The following is a 25,356-nucleotide window of genomic DNA, read 5'->3' as shown; positions in this document are numbered from 1 at the left end:
TTTCATGTCTATGGCATTTTTTGCCTTGGTGGATGCAGCCAGAACATTGCTGGTTTTAACATCACTGACAGGAATTTTTACATGTTGAATCATAAATGTCTAGTCACCCTTACACTATAATGAACAGAGGTGTCAGAATGCGCTACAGTGATCACTACTGCATCCAGCCTTCCCACAACACAAACCTTTCCCCAAATCCTCTGGCTTTGGATGAGACCCTATCTGACCTGTAATTAATAGGACAATGAAGTAGATGCTTCAGAATAAGAACAAGAAAATTGTTTGTGAAGGACATGGCTTTTCTTGTTGAGTGAGCTGCTTCTCCCCCCAAAAAAATGCCAGACAATCATGTTTTTGCACTTTCAGATGATTTCAGCAACAATGTACTGAGCATCCGTGTTCTAAACCAGGTCACCTGTTGCTCCAACATGCTGCGGAATATTTTTCTGTTATGGGCTTTCTTGATGCTCTTTCAAGAGCCAGATACCATGGGGTTGGGTTTCCATGTCTCGAAGCAGATATGCGTGCTCTGACGAAGCAGATAAAATATCCCAAATCATTTTGCAAATGGTGAGAACACAATCCCTTTTGTGTTAGAGGTAGTTGCAAGACAATGGATCAGGGGTATGTTTTCATTTTCATGTATATTCAACTTTGTATTAGGTTGCAGGTAAAAGCTTAAGTATATGTCTGGTTACTTTTCCACAGTTTTAAAACTCTAGACAGAGTACCAGATAACACTGCAACTGTTGACATGCTTGTCGAGAGACAAGGGAGCAGACAATTTATCATTTTTCATCAGAAGTTATGAGTTCTATGTGGTAGGCCAGAAACGTTGGCGGGTTCTGGCCTGATGATCAAATAAGAACCCTCCCAAAGAATGAGGCCAGCCGCTGGCCCTCCCTGACCCCATACAGAGCCTTGTTGATCCAGACTGGTCTCTGGAGACTATTTAGTAGTGCGTGAAGGGGGTTTTATTGGGCTGCAAAAACACAAGCTCTGAAAGTGATAAGAGCGTGTAGGTCTTGCCAGTTTGATGACAAATGTTTCCACTGCTGACGTCTAGTGAGTCACGGCCGGTACTGGAAACAGCAACGGAAATCCCAATGTTGTGAGAGAGGTGCGCTGATCATTTGCATTGGTGGAGTGAACATGTTCCATGTTATTCCTCTCTGGCTGTAAGTGAAACTGACTCCTCTTTGTTATTGTTGAAGGCGAGGGAGTGTGCGTTCACCGTGATGATATAAGTCTTTAGTGCTGTTGTCTTTAACCACAGTCCTGCCGCGGGTCTGTCCGACACCTCCCCAGAAATGACATATGAGGAGAGGTGTTGGAGAGCCAGCTTTTCCACCTTTTCCTCTGGCATTAAAATACTCTCAAAACATTAGATTTGGAAATGGGACAGCAGTCAGTGAAAATTATGACCTCACCCTGAAAGACTCAGAAAGGTCAACCCCCCACTGATAAGGAGTGGTTTAAGCTCAGCATTAACCAGTTCAGTCTTTTAAATCCATTGTAAACTGCTTGTGACACTGTGGCTAATCACTACACTGGAAAGGTAAAAGGAACTTCAGTAGAATTTGAATGTTAGGAAGTTGTTTGTCTTTTTTCACTTCCTCAGAACTCAGTGAGGCTAAAAGTCCCAATGTTTTTCTTTTAACGCTTTTAGAAAAAGACTACCAGAGAAAATTAAGTGTTGGGAATTCACTTCAAAAAAGCTCCTAACATTCTCATGTCCTCATCGGTGTGTAAGCTTCCATGACTCATTGTGCAGGTGCCATGTGATGAGCAGGTATTTTTATAAACTTCCCTGGTCAGTTTCTCAATATGTATTATTGTCTGTTATTACGTTTTTTTTGCTTTACGTTTTCTTCCACCGTGGAAGTTACATTCCAATACTTAATAACACAAATGCTAAGAAAGGTTAAATGAACTAGGATGCATCGGTTCTTGACTTGCTAATGAGAATAACCTGAAAATCCTGTCATTCACAAGAACATTTTTTTAAGGGCACCAGTCCACTCTTTGTGTGCTTGGTATTGGGAAACAGACCCGGTGTGCTCCAGCACCACACATACAGGGGATCCTTAGATGGATGTCATCTTATCAGACAGTTATCTCTGCTAAATCCCTCTCTTGCTATTAATTATGTCTTTAATAATTTTACTGCACTAGAGTTTCTTTCACTTCTGTCCATCTGAGGGAAGGTGATTCATCTCATCATGCATGTCAAGTTTAGGGACATTAGCGTTCTAACTCTAAGCACAATGTAAAGATATTAAACAAGTAGAATAATTAGATGAAGTTAACTAGTGACGTTTAAAACTAGAAGCGCCACGTGCTGTTTTCATTACTACAATGTCATGTTGCCACACTGCTGTTCAATTAGTAATGCCAGTGAGGAATCATCACTGTGTGTCAATTGGTTTGATCTCTCTTGTGAAATATTTGCATGAATGAAATCCATTTCTGGCTGGTTATTTTTTCCTGTTTATCTTTCCTTCTTGTTGTTGCTTTTTAATTACAGGACAAATGTTATTTCAAAAAGAAGTTGGTTTGACCCAGGAAAAACAGGATGTCTGGTTACCCTAGGTTTGACAGAGTGATCGGGCTGCATGGTCCTTCAAACAGAGGATACTTAAAATACTTTATGTATCAGAGGGATACTTAAAACATAAAGTCTTTTAGTGCACTCTTGACCACTGCCTTTGAACAGCAAAATGAGAAATTCAACAGCCTCACAGTCCTAGAGTGCACGGTTTGGGATAGGGACTTGTTCTAGAAACGTGACACTTTTTCCCTGCCTTAAGTCTACTTTCCCAAAAGTGTAGTCCAGATTTCTCATGACTCTCCAGGTAATAACATTACGAGATCAAATCTGTCCCCATGAGACAGAGTATAAGGGTTGTTTGTGTGGAAAATTCAGTCCTATTGTTAATTCTCAGAAGTTGGGGATAAGGTTGCGCACTGAGGAAGGCATCCTAGTGCCTAAACCTTTAGAAAGTGTTCCTAGATGTTGATGGAATGAGGTGAAAGTTGAAGGTGTTCCCATATTTCACTGGATATCACTGTCAGTGATTTATGTTTTAAGATTCTAGAGACAAAACTGAGGAAAACCTGACAGGAAAAATATTAATTCATTCATTATCTGTAAGCACTTCTCCAGTTCAGGGCTGCGTCCTGGAGGCAAACAGGTTGTCTGGAGTCTGGAATCACTGGGCACAAGGCAGGAACACACCCTGGAGGGTGCGCCAGTCCTTGACAGGGTGACACACACTCACACCTATGGACGCTTTTAAGTCACCAGTCCACCTACCGACCATGGGAGGAACCCGGAGCACCTGGAGGAAACCAATGCTGACACCGGGAGAACGCACCAAACTCCTCACAAACAGAGCTGCGTGACTGCGACACTACCTGCTGTGCCACCATGCTGCCACACTCCTCACAGATGGTTACTCAAAAGAGTGATATGTTAAGATCACTTAAGTTAAACATGAAACTCAGACATGAAATTTTTAGTTTTAATAATTGCTTTGGATTCTTTTTTTTTCTTTGTTATAAAAACTATACTATCTAACTCCTAATTTCATGGCGCCCAGAATTTTTATGAGCAGGGTAAATGTACGATCGCAAATTCCAGTGAAAAAGAAACAATCCTTATTGAGACTCTGACCTTTAAAAAGCTTTTAACTGAGAGCTGAGTTGAGAGTGGTGGTCCTGCCATTGCAGCAATCATCAAACCACAACTCACAAGGGATCCAGACCCCACCTGCGTGCTCTAGCCTCTCATGCAAACACCCCCCCCCAACCCTCGTCCTGTCTTTCTCAACAAATCAACTCTGCTCCGCATGGAACAAATTAGCGATAGCTTGCATGACGTGCTGACTCACATGTACCTCTCAGCGAGTGGACTTGATGAGGTTCTGGGATCAATAAAACTGCAGGGGAGATGAGCGAGCTGAGCCGAACCGACCATGGTGGGCCTCCACATCTCTGCATCTGCCAGAGATCCTGATCCTGCCCAGAGCATGCGGCATGCTCTGGCCCAGCAGATAACACTGTTCCTGGAGGCTGTGGAGCAGAGAGGCATGTGGAATGAAGCCTTAATGATTGCAAGCCTTCCACGGACCATCTCTCAGCCGTACAGTACAGAGCAGATGGAGGAGCCACGGTCCAACTGTGATCAGTAATGGAATTTTCGAGCCCTTAGCTGAACGCTGCCTGGCCAAATGGCACCGTCATAACAAGCTGCTAATATGATTTAAGCCTGACCTCGTCATATTGGAATCAGTGCCTTGCATCATCTGGACAGAGCTCCCTGATTACTGACAACATGCACAATAATGTATCACACACACCAATGCACTGTAAGTAATCTGGGAGCAAGCAAAGCAAAACAAAGACATGAAAACAAAAGGAACACTCATTCAGACATTACTTTAGTATGCGGAAGATGCTGATTATTGATTGGGTGTGAACACCTAGTAGCTTTTAGGTGTGAAATTTCAGCTCAGTACTTGTCTTGGCAGGTATAGTTAGCCGTTGCTCTCAGGGTGGGGGTATCTTGCAGACATAACAGATCTCGGCAGTTAAGGTTCCTCCAAGTGTGTTGAGCTCCTCAAGTGTGGTGGTCCATAAAAATACACTCTTAGAAAAACTGTCACTGTTGTGGTCTCTTCTACTGTCACGGTGGTGGTACCCTCAATATTATGTCTTAGTACCTTTTCTAAGAACTCTTGGTAGAACTTTTACCTTACAAACGCAGTGTCAACATAAATGTGATGCTTCACTGACCTGTAATAGGGAGAAAAGAGCCTCTGTTGATCCTACTCTGGGCTCAGCAATGCACAAACTGTACTATGTAAGTTTATTTAGGTTAAAATGATCTATTTGAATATATCAGAGAATGAAAAGACCATCAGAAAAGAACCAAAAAAGTCATGTCCTACTTAAAAGCATTCAAAGTAAAAAAAAATGTTCTTCTCCCATAAAGTTCCAATTTACAGTTTTTTTTTTTAAAAAATCGCAACAGCAACAAAAGGTTTAAACAGAAAGAAATTTCCATTTTATGGTTGACTTGGAGTGATCTAAAGGCGCAGCTCTGACCACAGCGAAGGACAAACGATTTTTAAAAGCGTGTTCAGTTTTCCAGAGAAAACTGTCTCTGGTGCCTTTTCTTAACATCTAAGCAAAAGAATGGGATAATGACACAATGGTGACACGTCAGAAATCCGAGAGTGAGCAAACTCATTCAAAGAAGCAGTGGGTGATCCACTGGGCCTGACCACAGTGGGCTTGTCAACACTTTGTCCAGCGAAAGAGGAATGCATCTCCTCATTGTGCAAGAGTAATGATGTGGCCATGTGTAACAGGTCTTGTAATTCCATGAATATTAATTGCTGTCTGATGATCCAAGGAATTTGGGGGAAAATAAAGCTTCACCACCACAGGTGCCTAAAGCATTTACAGTGTACCTGGGGTTTAGTTGTTTGCAGAAAAAACCCCAAAAACATTTAAAGCCATGTAATATTTTATACTTTTATACTTCCTGCTAATGGCTTTGCTGGCCTTAGCATCTATAGCTTAAAGGGGAAATATTATTAAAAATATAAATAACAATAAACGAATAAATAACTTTTTCAGTGCATGTACTGGTTAATTTACGGTTCTGGAACCTACAGACTGTGAAATCTTTTCTATTTATTATGTATTTGGCTGCGTAATTCAGATTTTACTTTCTTTATTATGTAATAAAGGGAAATCATTAAAAATCCCCCCCCCCATTTGTGTATCTCCAATCTTATATAAGCATGAAAAGGCAGGGTTAAATAGTGTTAAACAAACACGACAAGTGTAGAGTTATATGAAAATATAATTAAAACTAGAGTGCAGAAGGAAAGGAACTGAGCTAAAACAGATAAAATGGGGGGAAGGAAGACAACTAAGCTAGAATCTGGTTAATCTGCACAGAGCTGTCTGAATGGGATGAATGCTGCTGTCTGTATGTATATCTACCTCTTTACATCTGTAAGATCAGAAAAATAATTTAGTACATTTAACACAATGGGACAAGCCATAAAATCCACACTAAATGCGGTAGCTGCCAAGTTATTTGTAGCTGTGGCTTGACTTTCAGACAGTGTCCAAGTCTGATAAGGGCAGGGTGCTACTGGAACTCTTTAATGACAGATGGAAGATGAGGAAAAGTCCCTAACCCTCCAGTAGTGTCGTCTGAATCACTGCTGCCTGGCACGGGCCTGACAAGGAAAAACCACTGGGCAGAAGGGGAATTCTCCAGCATGACGCATGATGGACGTGATGGCTTCTGTTGGGTGTCAGACTTTCCTCAGAATCAAACGAGTGTGACAAGGTAAGATTATTCTGAAAGGGATTATTTCCAGTTTGTTAGAGGAAGTGCTCGGTAGTTGGAAAGTCCCAGTGTGGAATTTTTATATTAGACTTTCCAGACAGGGATAAATGTTGCAGGTTGTTTGTTTGTTTTCATTTTACAGTTTCTCATTTCCAGTGTCAACCCTTCCAACCTTTTTCTATGGAGTCTTCTAGTTCTAGCTGTGGTTTATGTGAGAATTACCATAGCTTACATGCACTCTCTTTCAAGTTGTGGATGGTATTAAATGGTTTTATGGCTTTGGCATGTACTTGTCTGTCTAGCAGCTGATAATAAGGTGACAGAATATAAGTTTCATTGCATGGAATTAATTTGCTCATTCACTAATAAGAAGCAGTGACCACACACTGGATTTGTTCAGTTCTAGTTGACATGAATAAGTTAAAAGGGACTTTATGAAAAATATATTTTGTTCAGTGCGCTGGCACATTTATTTGGAGTTCTGAAGCTCCAGTAAGTGCACAGGTTAACTATGGGCAAAACAATAATGAAGAAGAAGGTAATCAAGTGAAGCGTTCTGAAAACCTGAGCATCAGCGCCTCACTCCTGGGCTCTCGTGCTGAAATGAGCTGTGGCTCATTCTCATTTAAGAGAACAGGTGTTGAATCAGGGCTGTTTAGACAGGGGGTGCATTTTTTTAATTCTTCTGGCATTTTAATCATAATATATAACATTTAATGGTTCCAGATTGAACTATAAAATTGGTCTTAACCATTGAAAGGGAAGCATGGTGGCGCAGCAGGGACCTGAGGCTGGGGTTGTGGGTTCAAGTCCCGCTCCGGGTGACTGTCTGTGAGGAGTGTGGTGTGTTCTCCCTGTGTCTGTGTGGGTTTCCTCCGGGTGACTGTCTGTGAGGAGTGTGGTGTGTTCTCCCTGTGTCTGTGTGGGTTTCCTCCGGGTGACTGTCTGTGAGGAGTATGGTGTGTTCTCCCTGTGTCTGTGTGGGTTTCCTCCGGGTGACTGTCTGTGAGGAGTGTGGTGTGTTCTCCCTGTGTCTGTGTGGGTTTCCTCCGGGTGACTGTCTGTGAGGAGTGTGGTGTGTTCTCTCTGTGTCTGCGTGCGTTTCCTCCGGGTGACTGTCTTTGAGGACTGTGGTGTGTTCTCCCTGTGTCTGAGTGAGTTTCCTTCGGGTAACTGTCTGTGAGGAGCGTGGTGTGTTCTCTCTGTGTCTGCGTGGGTTTCCTCCGGGTGACTGTCTGTGAGGAGTGTGGTGTGTTCTCCTTGTGTCTGTGTGGGTTTCCTCCGGGTGACTGTCTGTGAGGAGCGTGGTGTGTTCTCCCTGTGTCTGTGTGGGTTTCCTCCGGGTGACTGTCTGTGAGGAGTGTGGTGTGTTCTCCCTGTGTCTGCGTGCATTTCCTCCGGGTGAGGAGCGTGGTGTGTTCTCCCTGTGTCTGCGTGGGTTTCCTCCGGGTGACTGTCTGTGAGAAGTGTGGTGTGTTCTCCCTGTGTCTGTGTGGGTTTCCTCCGGGTGATTGTCTGTGAGGAGTGTGGTGTGTTCTCCCTGTGTCTGTGTGGGTTTCCTCCGGGTGACTGTCTGTGAGGAGTGTGGTGTGTTCTCCTTGTGTCTGCGTGGGATTCCTCTGGGTGACTGTCTGTGAGGAGTGTGGTGTGTTCTCCCTGTGTCTGTGTGGGTTTCCTCCGGGTGACTGTCTGTGAGGAGTGTGGTGTGTTCTCCCTGTGTCTTCGTGGGTTTCCTCCGGGTGACTGTCTGTGAGGAGTGTGGTGTGTTCTCCCTGTGTCTGCGTGGGTTTCCTCCGGGTGACTGTCTGTGAGGAGTGTGGTGTGTTCTCCCTGTGTCTGCGTGGGTTTCCTCCGGGTGACTGTCTGTGGGGAGTGTGGTGTGTTCTCCCTGTGTCTGCGTGGGTTTCCTCCGGGTGACTGTCTGTGAGGACTGTGGTGTGTTCTCCCTGTGTCTGCGTGGGTTTCCTCCGGGTGACTGTCTGTGGGGAGTGTGGTGTGTTCTCCCTGTGTCTGCGTGGGTTTCCTCCAGGTGACTGTCTGTGAGGAGTGTGGTATATTCTCCCTGTGTCTGCGTGGGTTTTCTCCGGGTGACTGTCTGTGAGGAGTGTGGTGTATTCTCCCTGTGTCTGCGTGGGTTTTCTCTGGGTGCTCCAGTTTCCTCCAATGGTCCTAAAACACATGTTGGTAGGTGGATTGGTGACTCAAAATGTCCCTATTTGTGAGTGTGTGTCACCCTGTGAAGGACTGTTGCCCCCTCCAGGGTGTGTTCCCCCCTTGTGCCAAGTCATTCCAGGTAGGCTCTGGACCTCCCACGACCCTGAATTGGATTAGCGGTTACAGATAATGAATGAATGAATGAATAACCATTGAATATACAATGATTCTGGTATAACACCAGAGCAACAGAAAATAATATCTTGTGAATTGTAATTCATTTTACATAAATATAAAGCAATATAAACTTTATAGCCAAACATTTTGGACACATGCCCATCCAATGTTCATTCATTTATTTATTCATTCATTCATTCTCTGTAAGTGCTTTAATCTGTTCAGGGTCACAGTGTATCTACTCAGAACCATTGGGCACAAGGCAAGAACACACCTTCAATGAGGGACGGGTCCATCCCAGGGCTTCACACACTCACCCACTCATTCACACCCATGGATACTTTTAAATAACCAGTTGACCTTATACTATGTCATTTTGGATTGTGGGAGCAAGCCAAAGGAAACTCACACAGACGCAGGGAGAACAGACCACAGAGCATCTCACAGAGCATGACCCGAGCGGTGATTGAACCCACAACCCCATAACTCTGGATTACTATCCCTTAAAGCTAGGTTACAGCAGCAGTCCCCACTGCACCACCCACCCAACCTATCTTCAGGAAACACAGGGAATAAAATGTTTGTCCCCCATTGTTGCAATAACAGATACTCATCTTCTGTGTTGGCTTTACTGTAATTGCTGTAAGGTATCAACATATTTTAATTTTTTAAATAGAAAACCTTCCAGTATTCATACAACAGTTTTAAAATGAGAAATATTGGAGATATCAATAAGATTTAAAATATTTTAATTTGCCCAGAATTTGGTTGCCATGTGAGTATTTGCTGCTACTGATTTGGTTTTGATAACTCTTTCAATTTTGAGGAACAACGGTTTGCCAAAAGCAATATTTCCTGTGCCTTCCGTTTATAAACTCAGAGGGGTGTTTATAAAAGTCCAAATCTAGTTTAAGGAAAAAAAAACATCATTCATTTCATTTCTTCATTCATCTTGATAGGTTCCTGAAGCAAAAGGCTAACTGGGAAAATAACCCATCCACACCGCACCTGTTAAGTGTCTAAAAATACTCTGTTGATATCATATTGTACGCCATGTGCTTCTCATCTCTCAAGATGGTGATTTGTAAAATGTAATGTTCCTTGCTGGCCAAGGCAGTGATGTAACTGTGATCAAACTGCTTTTACACAAGGAGCTGCAGAAATGAATCATAAAAGTTGCACATACACTATATGACAAACAGGTTTTACTATGGGAGGTCGTTACAGTAGAACATGGAACATTTCTGTGAATTCAGTCATGACATCATTACAGGTCAGGTAATCATTTAGGAAAATTAGTTGTGGATCATAAAAGCCATTCAGGAAATATAATTCTGCATCCCCACCCTTGGAGGAACATATATTATACATATTATTTCACCCTCAGACCAGCGAAGAAGGTGCATTGATGACCCCTTTAAAAGAACCTGAGCCAGACATACCCCTTTTGGCAATCAATTAATTTTTCAGGATTTGTGTTGACAGAACTCAGGAACGGGTTAAGAAGTGCTGGTGCAAGACAATTTGGACGCTGTCACCAATGCCCATTTCAGTTGTAAATGAATTGCTTCTCTTTCATAAAATTGTCTGCCAACAGCATGCTGCAAATCAGCGGGTTTCACTCCTAATGGCAGTGCAATAGTCTTCCACTTAAGATTATTTACCCCCACTGCATCGCAGCTCCAGTCTGGTGTGGTATGAGAGCTGCGAGCTAAGCTCTCACGTCTCTGAGAGATTAATCAAAACAAATAACAGAGTGAGTGAAGAATGCCCTGGAAAAAAAAATCCCTGTGGAGACAGCCATGCCAAAACCAAAACACCTCCACCTCTGTATGTCCAGTCTTGTCTCAGGTACTTATTCCAGTTTTCGTCTGAGTTTCGCTGAGGTGTGGTGATTGCTTAAAGGTATCCCTGTTTTCCCTGCATTAGGAGGCATGTCATAGTAAGTATACTCCCTTACTAAGAACATGCAAGTGATAGAGAGTCTCCGAGAAAACATGCCAATGTGTGAAGAGGATGGGGCATCTGGCAGGAGGTCTTTATTCAGGGAAGGCAAGGTCATCCTTATTTGAGTAAACAAGGGAGAGGAATTACACAGAAAATCTTATCTCACTGATGTTACCCACTACCCTGGCTTATCACAACGGTGTGTATGTTTTTCACAGTAATGTCAACCTTCCATTGACTCTGATTGATTTCAGATAAAGGGCCATTATGAAGTCTCTCCTTCGCGTTTGTGTGGTGCATTTGATAATTTTCTTTATAATAATAATAATTATTATTACATTGATTTCCTTGAAATGCTAGGATTGGCAAATAATGTGGGCAGTTATGCTGCATATGAGGAAATATATCATATGAATGGAATTTTAATGTAACCACTTAATTTCCCATAAATTACGTCCTGCCCTTGTTTGACATTCCGCCATAGCATTTTTTTTCATAAGGCCGATTGCTATATATCTTTTCAGTGATGTCATACAGATAACATCATGCTTTCCACAGCAGTTTGCACCAGTACTTAGTGCTATTGTGTAATTCCACCAGAGACAGATAGAATAAGATGTGAATGCATTACATATATATACCAAAGCCTGACATATTCAAGACGTGTTTCCTTTATTATTTGTTCTTCTTGCTTAACTTTGGGTTGAAATGAGATCAGGTGTCATACTGTATCACTAGTCACTAGCTCAGGTCTGATCTAAGAAAATTAGCCCTGTAGATCATCCAAGAACCTGCTTTTGCTGTATTGGCAGAACACAACTTAGAAGGCACTCTGCTGGCTATAAAAGTCTAGAGATGGACTCTGTGTTTTAGACCTGGATTTCTGCCACAAATGCATACACAAACCTACAGAGAGAGAGAGAGAGAGAGAGAGAGAGAGAGAGAGATGTATATGTGTGTGTGTGTGTGTGTGTTTTCTTTGTATACCCCACAGGAAGATAAACCAATATAGGCAGTCACATGGGTTCCATTAATAGCCTGTGTATAAGCGCATCATGCGGCCATGGTCATCTTGTACCCAGCTAGTCAATATTCAACCCATTTGAGACCAGAAGTGTTCTGGCTGTGTAATTACCCCTAAACTACAAGAAATGTACACTTTGTGTTTTTTTGTGAAGTTTGTGTCTGTGTTCTTGTGTTTGTGTGTCCAGAAGAATTTATTATAATCATAAACAAGATAAGATGTAAAATATCTTATGCCAATCCATTAGAGTTTCACATAGGGCCCAGCACACTCTCTTCCTACCTGCAGCCACAAAATTTCTGTTGAATCCTACACCTCAACACTAAGGTTGCTCTGGCTATTTATGATCCAAGCAGCAACCAGCGACCCTTAACAGCTACAGTTAATCACTGAGCCCAGCCCATGAGTACCCAAACCACCCACTGTATCACTAGTTCTTCACAGGGGTCATCAAGTAGGCACCTCCTTTTGTTGGTGTTAATTAACCGTTAATGCATGCTCAGTGTCACCAGTTCCATGTGAACTTTACGTGCTACATCACCAATAATCACAATGGCATCTCTACAATGCATTTCCCAAGTGTGCTCTCCTTATCCACAACCACTGACTAGACCTTTCAGCTGTTTCTGATAACTCCTTCACAGCTGCCCTTAGTTTCTGGCCCCTGATTCTGAACTGCACAAACAGGGATGTGGCTGACTTGGCTACTAAACACCTATCACCTATCTCCACCGGTCTTACCTCAGACAACAAGTCCACATATTTCAGCTTATTCCTTTTGAATGCTTCATCTACTGCATCCTCAAATGGAACCATTAACTATATAAAAAACTATCCTTTTACTTTCGGAGTTAGGCCAATATTTCTAAAAGCCTACCTCTACAATTATATTAGATATTTCTACATTTTGGTCTGTGGTAACGGATTATTCATTACAGATTTACAGATGCCTCCCAGTCTAACCCAAGAACACATATCTACAGTGGGACTGTCATCACAATACACTGAAATATCCACAAGCGAACCAGTACTGACAAAACATAAAATTACACACTGATAAAACCGACGATAAACCTGCAAAATGATAAACTGAGCTCAGATTGAAAAACATAAATAAACTTGTAAAAACAAGAACCTCTTTCAATTTTAGTTCAAAATTACTTATGCCCAAAGCAAAATATACAAAGCTCTGCCTTGCTGACTAGAGTTTAAACATGACACAGAATTCAACAGGGCAGAAAATAACAGCTGCCTTATGGTAATCATTTATTTTTCACAGAATAAACTACTATCAAATTGCTCGTCTTTACAAATGACAAACATTCTGTAATGATTTCTAAAGAGACCTGTATCACCAGATTTTGAGAGTCTATTATTTGCACAGAAAAGCAAATGTTTGATTAAAAAATAAATAAATAAATAAATATATTTTGTTGTATATTGTGTGTTATTTTTAGCATAATCTTGGGTTACAGTATACAGATCCGTCTTCCTAAAGCTAGTTATAAACTTCAGGAGTCCACCTTAAAATTCTACCTCGAATAAATCCTTAAAATCTGCTGTAATCTGAATGTTCAGATGTGCTTTAGCTCTGCACTTAACTTAACTCTGAATAAACAATACAAGCAAATCCATCACCTGTAGTATGTGTTTCTTTAGTTTTATTTTGTAATAGTTTTTACTACTACACCAATGAGTCTAAGTATCATTTGGCAGTGTGTGTTTACTGGACTAAAATCTGCTGTTTGTTGAAATAAAATAAACAGAGCGATGGGAGTGGAGTAATGGGCATTGAGAAGTTCTGTTAAAATAACTGGCAGGAGGTCATAGTAAAAAAAAAGATGCACATAGTAATCCAGAGTGTTGTTTTCTAAACGTGTTTTCTCAGTTATAGAGTGTACACGTGCTGATGTGACTGTATTGTTTTTAGCAGTTGCATTTGCACAAGTACAAGAACTATTTTTTATCATGATTTTTGAATTTTAAATATTATTTTCACTTGGTAAAACAATTAAATGAAACTACCTAGAGCATGGTTCAAATATTTGGCCTTTCATTTCAACTGCATTCAACTAAATATTCTGTAGTTAGATACTAAAAATACAAATGAATAAAATGCTGTTAAAAAAAATATTTGCATCAGTTTACATTGCATTTGACTAACTACAAAATTAATGCACAATATATTCTATCCATCCCATTTGAGTTTGCATGTTTCTGAGGTGGCAGCTTGCTGAAGAAACCACACAGCTGCGTTAATGACAGCAATATTTGCCACTTGAGCCAGCCTTCACAAAGGCCTGGGGACTGTGGAGGGCTCATGAAAGCATCTGGCTCTCTGCAAATTTCATCTCTGTCTGCGGTTTGCCTTGTCATGCTTATAATGCGTTCCTAGCTCTTGTCTGTGACACTAATAACTGAGGCGGGGGTGTGGTGAAACACCATAGGGGAGAGGGATAGGGGGAGAGGGAGGGTGGGTTACCAGGCTCTGTTTTCTCCTGAAAATATTGCCTCTGTTGGCCTGTCAACTGGGATTCATCTCGTTGAGACCTGCGTGGAATTCTGTAATCTTGCTGAGGTGTTGGTAAGAGATGGGATTACAATGTAAAGTATGAGGGCCTGAGTTCCACCCCCCCCCCATTACACACACACACACACACACACACACACATATCTACACCCCACCCAATTTTGTCCATACAGAGCTCTGCCAGTCTTCTCTATGCCCCCATTCTCCCATCTCAAAAGGGTTGCATCAGCCACAGACTGGACTCCAGATAAAAATACACAGGCGGGTATTCAGTGGGTTAGGGTTACAGAGTAGTGTCCCATGCCAAAAAAAGACTGACTTTAGGACCCAGGTGGGTCCAGAGCAGAAGATTCCTTATGCACAGTCAAAAGCCAAGCACTTCTACACATAGAGAAGGTATCTTTGAGAGAATAGGCAGTTTAAGTTGCCAGTGAGATGTAAAATGAACCCTTTATTAAATTAAGCTCTGGCTTGCATTTAACTAAATCAGCACAGAAACGTAACATGTTTATAATTGTATGTTTATTGTGACAGATTTATTTTTGTAAAAATATGATTGTGCCAAATTTGGTTTAGGCAACATGCTTGAAAAAATAAAATAAAATCAGCAGGAATGTGTTCATAACTGTGTCACATTTCCTCTAAATCAAAGACTGAAGACACGGTTGATCCATTTTTGAATGTCACACGCATTTTTAATTTTTAAGTTCTAGAGGGACATTCTATTTTGTGCTTCATAATAAACCATGTATTTTCAGTGGGAGACAGTTCAAGTCTAGAGCCAGCACTGATTACACATCCATGCTATTGTAGCTGTGCAACATTTGCATCTGTGTATTCATGATGAAATAAGCATGGGCTTCCCTGAAGATAATATCTAGAATGGAGCAGATTGTTCTAAAATATGTGTATATAATTCCACTTTAAGAGTAACTTCACAGATCTGTACAGTACCTATGCCATGGACGCTAATACTTCGCCATATCAAGACAGACACTGTTTTTTAAACTGTAATCTTGTAAAATTGGATGGTCTGTTGCTTCTTGTGCTTAGAGAAAAAAGTGTACTCTATTTAAACCCAGCGATGATCATAGCATTCTTAGTCTCATATTGCCACTGTGACTGAAATTTTTGGAACATGTTGCAGGCATTAATTGTAAAATGAATGTGTATTTTCTGAAAACAAAGAAGCTGACAATATAAAATGATTTTATTTAAACACAAGTCAAAGACACTTTAAAAACCCCTGCTTTCTTTTTTCCAGCTGAGTGCTGTCATAAACTGAAAGTGTGGTTAAGTACAGTAGCTTTCCTGTCTGGGGCAGAGAGTCTGGTATTGGGAGATTTCGATACTGTGAAACATTCTAAAGCATATAAAAAAATTAATTTTATTTTCAGCAGCTAAAACCTTCAACAACTTTGCTATTAAAGGAACTGATCCGTGTTATAACGAGGTTTAATAGTAAGTGACTGCCAATTAAGCCATGCAGAGTGATGGAGGACTTGTAACCATTAGACCTCAACTAAAGTACATTCTGTTCCCTTTCACTTACCATGTTTACACATACTATACAAGCTAATAATACTGTGAACAAGGAGGAACATTATGATCGGAGGATGTAACACATGATTTACATCATTCCTAATTATGATAATTCCATAAGCCTGCTTGTTTAAACAATGTTTCTTTATTGTTGGTTTTTACAGGCATGTCAGAAAACATCTGGAGGTGAAAATAAATTGCCCGTGGAACTGCTAAAGAAGGTTTTATGTAGGTGGAGATGGATTACAGTGCAGGTTTTCAGAAGAGATGTATAAAATGAGTCTGGAGTCATGGTCAAGGCCACAGTTGCACTGGGAGTCGACATGAACATACTCATATATATTTTTTTCACCATATGAAGTGGTTTGCTCATTCATTGGCATGTTGTACATTACTTTAAATGGTGCACTGTGGAACGCAAATCTCACTATAGCGTTCTTTATTAGTCTGATGTCGGCTTTCTAGACATATGTACATAGCTGGGCTTAGAGGAGTCATAATCCTCCCTATCTAGTCCATCTGCAGGTTTTGAAAACGCATGATAGTATTAGGTTCACTATTAATAAAGTCCATGGAATAGGTCTTTATATCTTATATACTAATAGTAAAAATATATAGACACCACACTTTATTGGTAATTGCCAAAATCTCCTTAAGAAAGAATCCAACATGAGATAAAATGAGATATACTGTTTCCTTTTATGACATTAATGTAAACGTTATTTTAACTGTTGCACCTAGTAAGGCAGTTTTCACAAAAAAGTATCTTTGGGCCAAGGTTCAGAGGCTGGACTGCAGGCCACATGACTCTCCAAGCTTGGTTTGGCCTATGTGGCACACTCTAAATAAGAAACAAATGGCAAAGTTGAGTTTAAAATGCCCGTGTGTTAATAATGGCCCTTCTCCACTGTATGTTACCTACTGGTTTCTAATCTACATGGCTCTATATAGCCAATGGCACTGCAAACCACTATCTCTAACTGGAACCGCAGGCTTTGGAAACCACAACAACCGTGGTGGTATGGTTAAATGTTGTTTACTCATTGTGTATTCACGCGTTATTTTTGTTTTTTGGGATTGAATACAGCTGTGCACTGCAGTTCAGATAGAACAGTAGAGTTTTTTGTTTCTTGTTCCTCCATCCTGTTCCTGCTGGATTATTTCACCGTCCACATATCCAAGGAACATTTAAACCTCTTCAAAAGACCATGGCATGATTTTACAAGCTGCTGTTGTGAGTCAGATAAAAACAAAAGTGATATTCACTACAACTCGGCAGTTTTACGAATAGCAGGTTTGTACTTAATGCATTTGAAATGTGTCTTTGGCTATTCAGCTTTTTGTAAAGTTTACCTGTCATGTTTAGTCCCTACTTGGCTTACTTGGAATCGTAAGCGAGCAGGTACTAAAAAATGCCTGCTTGCAGGTATCAAATTTGCCTAATGAAAATGCAAAATGGCCTGAGAGCTAGACTGCTCCAGGTACCCTTCTCTTTGGGGTGACATGATCATTACATTATCCCATCTGATCTATCAAAGGTCTCAGGCTTGCTCATCTTCTCTCTCAATCCAGTTACACTACCAATTTATCAGTGACCTCAGATAAGATATTTTTCATGCTCCAGAGGAAATAGCTATTTTAATACTCCACCCTCATCTGATAGCCCCAACAAAATTGTAGCAGTGGGTGACAATTTTTGAGAACTGCAGATGACCAAAATTTCCTAGAGATGAGAACCTAGATCAACTTCCAAAAATATTTTTTCGACCTGAAACGGTTAGTTGATGGTATTTATTGAACTAAGATCCTTGCAAGTAAAGTAATTTACAAAAACAAAGCACCATGCCTAGACATAACATTCAGCCTTGAAGCTCCAACATAAGGTCAGTGGGTTCACAGCAAGAGTGGTTAATGTCAACTGTAACTTTAAAGTGGATTAACATACTACAGTGCCAGTTATGAAACGTGAGAAACAAACCAAAGATAAAAAAAACAGCTTTTGTGTCTTTCAAGCCTGTAGTGTTTGAGAAGAATGATGCAGCCGTTTTTTTTTTTTTTATTGCATCATTCTGTGAATAACCTTTCTGAGAGTCTGCCTTTTCCCGGACTCAGCTGGTTTTGAGAGTGCTGATGGATCGCTGGGGAATTTACCAAGAATATGTCTCTGTGTGGTTTACAGTGATGTTAATCTGGAGAGCTCAGCTGTGATGTTTTATCAGCTCCAACACGTAATTATCCCCAGTTTCTAAACACTTTTTTCCCCAAGCCTGGTACTGTAACTAGACTTTTAGGACAGGCTGGAAAAACAGAGCAAGGCATTTACTTAATCTGTATTCATTCAAAATAAAAAGAAGGGAGACATTTCTCATTTATTATTTTATTTTATTTTATTATTTTATCAATTATTTATTTTATTTCTTTATTAATATTAACAGTAAGTTCTTAAATATCAAGGTGACAAAAGGTTCTGAGCAATGCTACATAGAGCCATTAAAAGATTTTCATTTTATCATTGAGGCATGTGTGTGTTTTTGAGAGAGAGAGAGAGAGAGAGAGAGAGAGAGATGAAAAACAACATGTCACAGCAAACCTGAGATGGATCAAGCAGATAATGAGATAAGATGAGTTTAAAAAAATCTCTAGAAAATCTGGAACCTAGTGTATAGTGTAGTGGGTAACACCATTGCCCTCTATGTATACTGGTTCAATAACAATAAAACCCCTAATGCTATTAGCCTTTATGTATGTAACATGTACATTACATTTTAAGTCCCCATGGATAAGAGCCTCTCCCAAAAAACTCACATGTAATCCGAAGAATCCCTGAAGTTGGTAAGGAATGTTTACATTATGGGATGGTTCCTCTTTGTTTTAAAATAGTAAAAACTGAAGGTACCAGAGAGGATTCTGCAAATGACCCCATATACAGGTGCTGGTCATAAAATTAGAATATCGTGAAAAAGTTTATTTATTTCAGGATTTCCCAAGTTTTAAAAAGTGAAACTTGTATATTATACTCTTTCATTACACACAGACTGATATGTGTGAAGTGTTTATTTCTTTTAATTTGATTATTATAACTGACAACTAATGAAAATTATGCCCCCATAACTAATGAAAAATGTCCCCATAACTAATGAAAAATGCCCCCAAATCCAGTTTCTCAGAATATTAGAATATTCAATATTCAAAAGGTTCAATATTGAAGACACCTGGTGCCACACTCTAATCAGCTAATTAACTCAAAACACCTGCAAAGGCCTTTAAATGATTTCTCAGTCTAGTTCTGTAGGCTACACACTAATGGGGAAGTTGTCCAAAAGACGACCATTGACACCTTAAACATGTAAGGCAAAACACAAAATGTCATTGCTAAAGAGGCTGGCTGTTCACAGAGCTCTGTGTCCAAGCTCATTAATAGAGAGGCAAAGGGAAGGAAAAGATGTGGCAGAAAAAAAGTGTACAAGCAATAGGGATAACCGCACCCTGGAGAGGATTATGAAATAAAACCCATAAAAAATGTGGGGGAGATTCACAAAGACTGGACTGCAGTTGGAGTCAGTGCTTCAAGAACCACCACACACAGATGTATTCAAGACACGGGTTTAAGCTGTCGCATTCCTTGTGTGAAGCCACTCTTGAAAAAGGGACAGCGTCAGGAGCTCCTTGCCTGTTGAGTGGTCTAAAGTTATGTTCTCTGATGAAAGTAAATTCCTCCTGGAGTCTGGAAGAAGAGAGGAGAGGCAGAATCCACGTTGCTTGAGGTCCAGTGTAAAGTTTCCACAGTCAGTGATGGTTTGTGGTGCCATGTCATCTGCTGGTGTTGGTCCGCTGTGTTTTCTGAGGTCCAAGGTCAACGCAACCATCAACCAGGAAGTTTTAGAGCACTTAATGCTTCCTGCTGCTGACCAACTTTATGGAGATGCAGATTTAATTTTCCAGCAGGACCTGGCACCTGCACACAGTGCCAAAGCTACCAGTACCTGGTTTAAGGACCATAGTCTCCTTGTTCTTAATTGGCCAGCAAACTCACCTGACCTTAACCCCATAGAAAATCTGTGAAGAGGAAGATGCAATACGCCAGACCCAACAATGCACAAGAGCTGAAGGCCACTATCAGAGCAACCTGGGCTCTCATATAACACCTGAGCAGTGCCACAGACTGATCCAGCGTTTCTAAAAATATTTTTTTGCACTGTACTTAAGTAATATTCTAATTTTCTCAGAAACTGAATTTGGTGTTTTCATTAGTTGTCAGTTATAATCATCAAATTAAAAGAAATAAACACTTGAAATATACCAGTCTATGTGTAATGAATGAGTATAATATACAAGTTTATCTCTTTGAATGGAATTACTGAAATCAACTTTTTTCATGATATTCTAATTTTATGACCAGCACCTGTAAGTAAAATTTTTGTCACTGAGATGTAAGTGTGAAGAACTTAAGAGACTTTTAAAAGTTTATACAACCTTCTCATAATATAGTGCTGTGGTTCATAATATAGTTGGTGGATGGTGCTTGTTGTGCGTGTGTGTGTGTGTGTGTGTGTGTGTGCTCCACTGTATGCATGTCACTAAACGTAAATGTGATTTGTTACTGTTTTATCTTTTTTTTCTGTTTGGGAACCACGGATATAGTGGATTTTAAAAAGTTCTTCACACATTTAAACATCTTCTGAGGCATTGCTCACACAAACCTTTGTGTGTCCTTTGCCTTTAAGAGTGTTTAATGCCTTGGTTTCTTCTCAGTTACACAAATCTGACGTGTATATACCTTCTAAACATTCTGCATCTGGAATGAGACAAAAATTAAGATTCTACATCACTCAGGAAAACCTAAAGTAACAAGTTCCAGTTGTAAAGTGTCTGTTGCTTGAAGGTCTTTGCTCAATTGCAGGAAAACTATTCCCTTTACCTTCTTGGGGTCTTCAGCTCTAAGCAATGGTGGAAACTTTTTGCAGAGAGAGAGAAATCCCAGTGATTGCGCTGTACATGGCCCACTTGTTTCAAACAACCATGAAATCGTGTGGAGCCAGATAAGACCTGCTCAGACACGTACCACTCGGGGCTGCAGTGTCTGGCCCTGTCAGCACTCTGTCTCTCTGTCTCTGCCTCTCTCTCTCTCTTGCTTCAGTCACATTTGCCATCTTGTATCAGTATGTAACATTTCAGATGAATGGGAGAATGTTAACATATAATGCAAGTTGTTAAATGCATGGCATTTCACACGAAGCAACCTCTTATTGGTCCATGTATCACAAAACTCTCACAAAATGTAAAGAACAGCTGGAATTTTCCAAATATGCCAAATAATGAAATCCTATATATTTTTTTTAACTTCAAAACACTGTATCTCACAAATGAAGAAAACAAAACATTCTTAACTTGAAACAGCTGTAAGAAAATTGCTCACCATAAAATTGCAAAAGGTGACTACTACATATTAGTGTACTGGTCCGCTGATAAAGCTTGATCGTATGCATGTTGAAAGCTGAAGTGCAGTATGCTGGCCATGTGTTAGCTTGTCTGCGTCCAAGTGGCTATGTCTGTGAAATCTGTAAGTTGTTATTCATTTTCTCAGTTACAGCACACATGCAATTACTTTCGGGGTTCTCCTCCTTCTCTTGGATGAGGTTCATAGCCACAGCGCGCTTGTCACAAAATGAATTAATCTAAAATCAACTCAATGTGTACAGTTAAACATACCCCGTATGATATGTTCAGTTAAAAATAAATAGTATCATGCAATTAAATACAGAGGGGTTTAGCCACTAACATTCTGCATTGATTTACCCAGCCAGTTCCTAATGGCAAACAAGGCCTTTAATGCTGCGGCATATGGTTTTTCCTGAAATAACTGGTGTTTAATCATCTCTAACTGCATGTCCAGTGAAATATATTATAAATGTTAACAGCCTCTGGATGGTATAGAATATGTGGCCATGTAGTTTATGTAGTAAAAGTATCTCACATCAAAAGTCATGAAGCACAGTGATTATGTATTGAACGTTGTGACTTTATAAGACAGAAATAACGGTTATTGCATCATCAAAAAACTCTTTTTTTCCCTTTTTTTTTTCTTTTTAACCAATATCTAGTGGGAGCAACAAAACCTGGATGTTCCAACTCATCTGTAACTGTAAGTTCTAGCTTTTATTTTCTTTTTTTTTTTTTAAATCACAATGTTATTCTGAGGAAAAAGCTTTCCATGTTGCCATTAGTTTTGTTACTGATTCATTGATCAGTCCAGTTCTTCATAAGAATTGTGTTGTTTTCAGAATTACTAGTATGGCCAGTATTAAGGGAACTTTTAGCTAGCTAGTAAAAAAAAAAAACACACACACTTGTCTACCTTATGTCCTTCAACAATGATCACCAGATTGGATTGTTTACATACAGACCAATCTCAAACTAAGAGTAACACTGAAATATGCCAGGAAATATGCTGCACCTGATGCACTGGTATCAGCTCTACACACACTCCAATGCCGCAGCTGTCACTATCAATGATCAGCCAGCATCACTGCTGGATTTAGAATAGATATAGATCATGCAGTATGTTGTGGTCAGAAACTGACAAATGCAGAAGTAGGTAGAAGTTGGTTGACAGAGGCTATAGTCTGTAACTGTATGCCTGCTATATTAAGAAATGATAAGGTAGGTGCCAATATGTATTGAGGAGACATCATTTATGCTAATCAACACAAAATGACCCAGGTATAAAGCTGCCAATGTGTTTGACCTTAAAAAATCAAGCGTAACTGAAATAGTGTATTGTTTATTAATGTTGTTTTAATATTGTTCAAATAAATATGGTTTAACTGTAATTAACTGGATAGGCCTTCATTGTTTTAGTTTAAATGTGTTCTTTTAAGAGCTTCATATATTTGCAATTACAGCAGTCCTGGGCTGGTACAAGCATTTCTGGTCAATGTGTTACATCAGATATTAGCATTATAAATAATGTTGTTAACATTGTGTTTGTGTCATTAGACCCATCCCTTATTTATAAAGTGTTAATCCTTGATCCATTCATTGCAATAGGATGCATAATTACAGTGACCTCTGCTGGATCTTGGGGGCAGAGATAGATCAGGCTCCACTCAAAGTAGAGCGATAGAGGCTTGCAACCAGTGTCAAAATGCTCATCTTTTATTATAACTCTTTTAGATAGAAGGGCATTGAAACGTCCAGCAAATTAGTAGCTTTAGATGTTTTATGGTTCAGTGCAACTAGTTTCTATGCATAACTTCTCTGTCATTCAAAATGCTTAAACTAGCCAACAGGATTACAGAAATTAATACTATCTACATTTAACAAATGCTTTTAAATACTATTTATCCTTGCAGCTCAACATTACATCACTCTGGCAGCACTCATCAGTGGTGGTCAGGGCTGTGAGTGACACAGCTGGCTTAGAGAAAGGACTTTAATAAGGATCACTGAGCCGCAAAGATTATCCCTCTGTAAAATGCCCTGACTCATCTTCCACGCAAGAAATTCTAACAGAACACTGTGCATCTGTGAGAGGCCCAGGGCCTGGAATCTGGTTATCTCTGACATCACGGCTCTGTTTCCTGCTGGAGCATGGAGCATGGCCACTGATCTTCCTCCCTGATCTTCCCAAACTCTCCCTGGCTCCATGGCTAGGCTTCTCCCATGCCCTTTGTTTATCGCCCCAATCGCTGTCCTTGATTTGGCAATGTACTTTCCATTACCTAAATGTTCTAGCATTTTACTTACACATGCAATGCTTTTTAAAAACATCTAACAGCCCGTTTTAAGAGAAGCAGCTTGAAACGGATAAAAACATTCACTGTTGTTGTTTATTTTGTATGAGAAATATTTCGGTATTCCAGAAAAAAAACACATTTAACTATATTATTAAAGCTAGGAAAGGTGATTTGTTATATTTCTCAAAATTCTCTTAACATCCTAATAGCAGCCAGTGAGTTTAAAGATCTGATGATATAAAGAAAGAGGTTTGTTGTCTATATAAGCCAAAAAATAGCAAAATCTGTAAATATGTCTACTTACCGGCCCAAAATCCACACCCTCACACCGGACCTGAATGTGTATTTGTTTGCACATCCTCAGCTACATACATTCATACATACATACTAGCACCACTGAGTGCTGGAAAATGGCAAAGAAACAGATGGCGGTATGTGCTGATAAACAACTAAAGAAACAAAAGCCAGTAGCAGAAATAGTATTCAATTAAAAAGAAGTTGGATTAAGCCAAAGGACAAACCAGGGTATATGTCGGTGGAACTTTCCAGTGGTGGAGTACTCTAAGAGCACATAAAAGCATGGCAAGTGATGCAGAGGTAGCTGATTTTCTAGTAGAGAGCTAATTATTTAATTTATCCTCAACTTATCATGTGCATGTGGGATTTGTGTGTAAAAGTTAATTGTTGTAGTTATGTAGCCTGAATAGCTGCTTACTTTTAACGCTGTCAGCTAATTATCTGGCTGTCTTTATCTCATTCATAATCTGCACTGTAGTTTGAACAAGTGTTGCTTGATGGTATTTATCTTATTTTATATACTGTATGTTATGTAATATATATATATATATATATATATATATATATATATATATATATATATATATATATATATATATATATATATATATATATATATATGGCTGCTGATTGGCTAAAAAAGTTGATGACCTGTCTCAAACATAATGGTGTGACCTAAAAAATGCATAACAAAACATGTCCCATAACAGTTCAAAATGGCATGCAACATTTATTGCATTTTATTTTACGGGATGGTTGTCAACACTACATGTGCGTATGTGGTCAAGAAAGCAATAAAGACAGACTGGAGACAGAGAAGCATTGAAAATGGAAATGGAAAATGAAAAAAATGGTGGGGGGGGCTTAAGAACATTTAGTGAGATTTGTTTATAGTGTTTATAGGTACGACAAAGATTGTTCTCTCGGCAGAACTCTCTCTGTGTTTACTAATCTATGTTTATACATTCACTGTTAATTGAGGCAGTGGTTTTGGATAGAGGTCTGAAAGAATGGGGTAGACCTTTTTAATAGAATTTCTTCCCAGCCCCACCCATACTGAGTGGTTTTTACAAAATTGCCTATCCTAGGTCAATCTAGCTTTCGGAGTAATGCCCAAGGTATTTGGCACTTATAGGTAGAGTTTCCCAAGTAAGAAATTAAAGCCCATTCTGCTATGATCAGAGCAATGTTATTACGTACATTGCTGAACCAACATAACTGGAATGTTGGATGTTTTAGAGGAGCTGAACTAGTCTTGATTTATTCTCGTTTTCAAGTATTACATTTTTGAAAGAGTCACATTTGTAAAGATGTACTCGACAAACAGTAAGAACTTGCACCTCTCCAGACCCATTCACTTACAAAAGACTACAGTCTGTTGAGCTCATGATTTTGTACTGATAGCGTGTCTAAGCTCATGAATCTATTCAGGTAAAGAAGGAAAGCAAACCTGATATGAGTGTTTCTCCATGCTGCCCTACACCCATGGCCAAATGGCTTCCATGCTTCGTCAGGGGTCATTGAGAGTTTTCCACTCAGGGTAAGTTACACAAGTGGCATGATGGTATTTATGATC

The 25,356-nt window shown here is 39.8% G+C and overlaps 1 long non-coding RNA gene across 1 annotated transcript in view; it reads left to right on the top strand.

The window, feature by feature from the left end:
* LOC136710467 (uncharacterized) overlaps positions 1–23,548 on the top strand; it is a 39,803-nt gene extending 16,255 nt beyond the window's left edge. Inside the window, exons 2-3 of the long non-coding RNA XR_010804631.1 lie at positions 21,849–21,889; positions 23,100–23,548. This is a non-coding gene — a long non-coding RNA (uncharacterized lncRNA). The remainder of the gene's footprint in view (positions 1–21,848; positions 21,890–23,099) is intronic.
* Positions 23,549–25,356: the final 1,808 nt, after the last annotated feature.

The sequence above is a fragment of the Hoplias malabaricus genome, chromosome 12, assembly GCF_029633855.1.
Source record: "Hoplias malabaricus isolate fHopMal1 chromosome 12, fHopMal1.hap1, whole genome shotgun sequence".
NCBI classification, from domain to species: Eukaryota; Metazoa; Chordata; class Actinopteri; order Characiformes; family Erythrinidae; genus Hoplias; species Hoplias malabaricus.
Note: the sequence above shows the minus strand (reverse complement) of the source record. Positions and strands in the feature narration are given on the sequence as shown.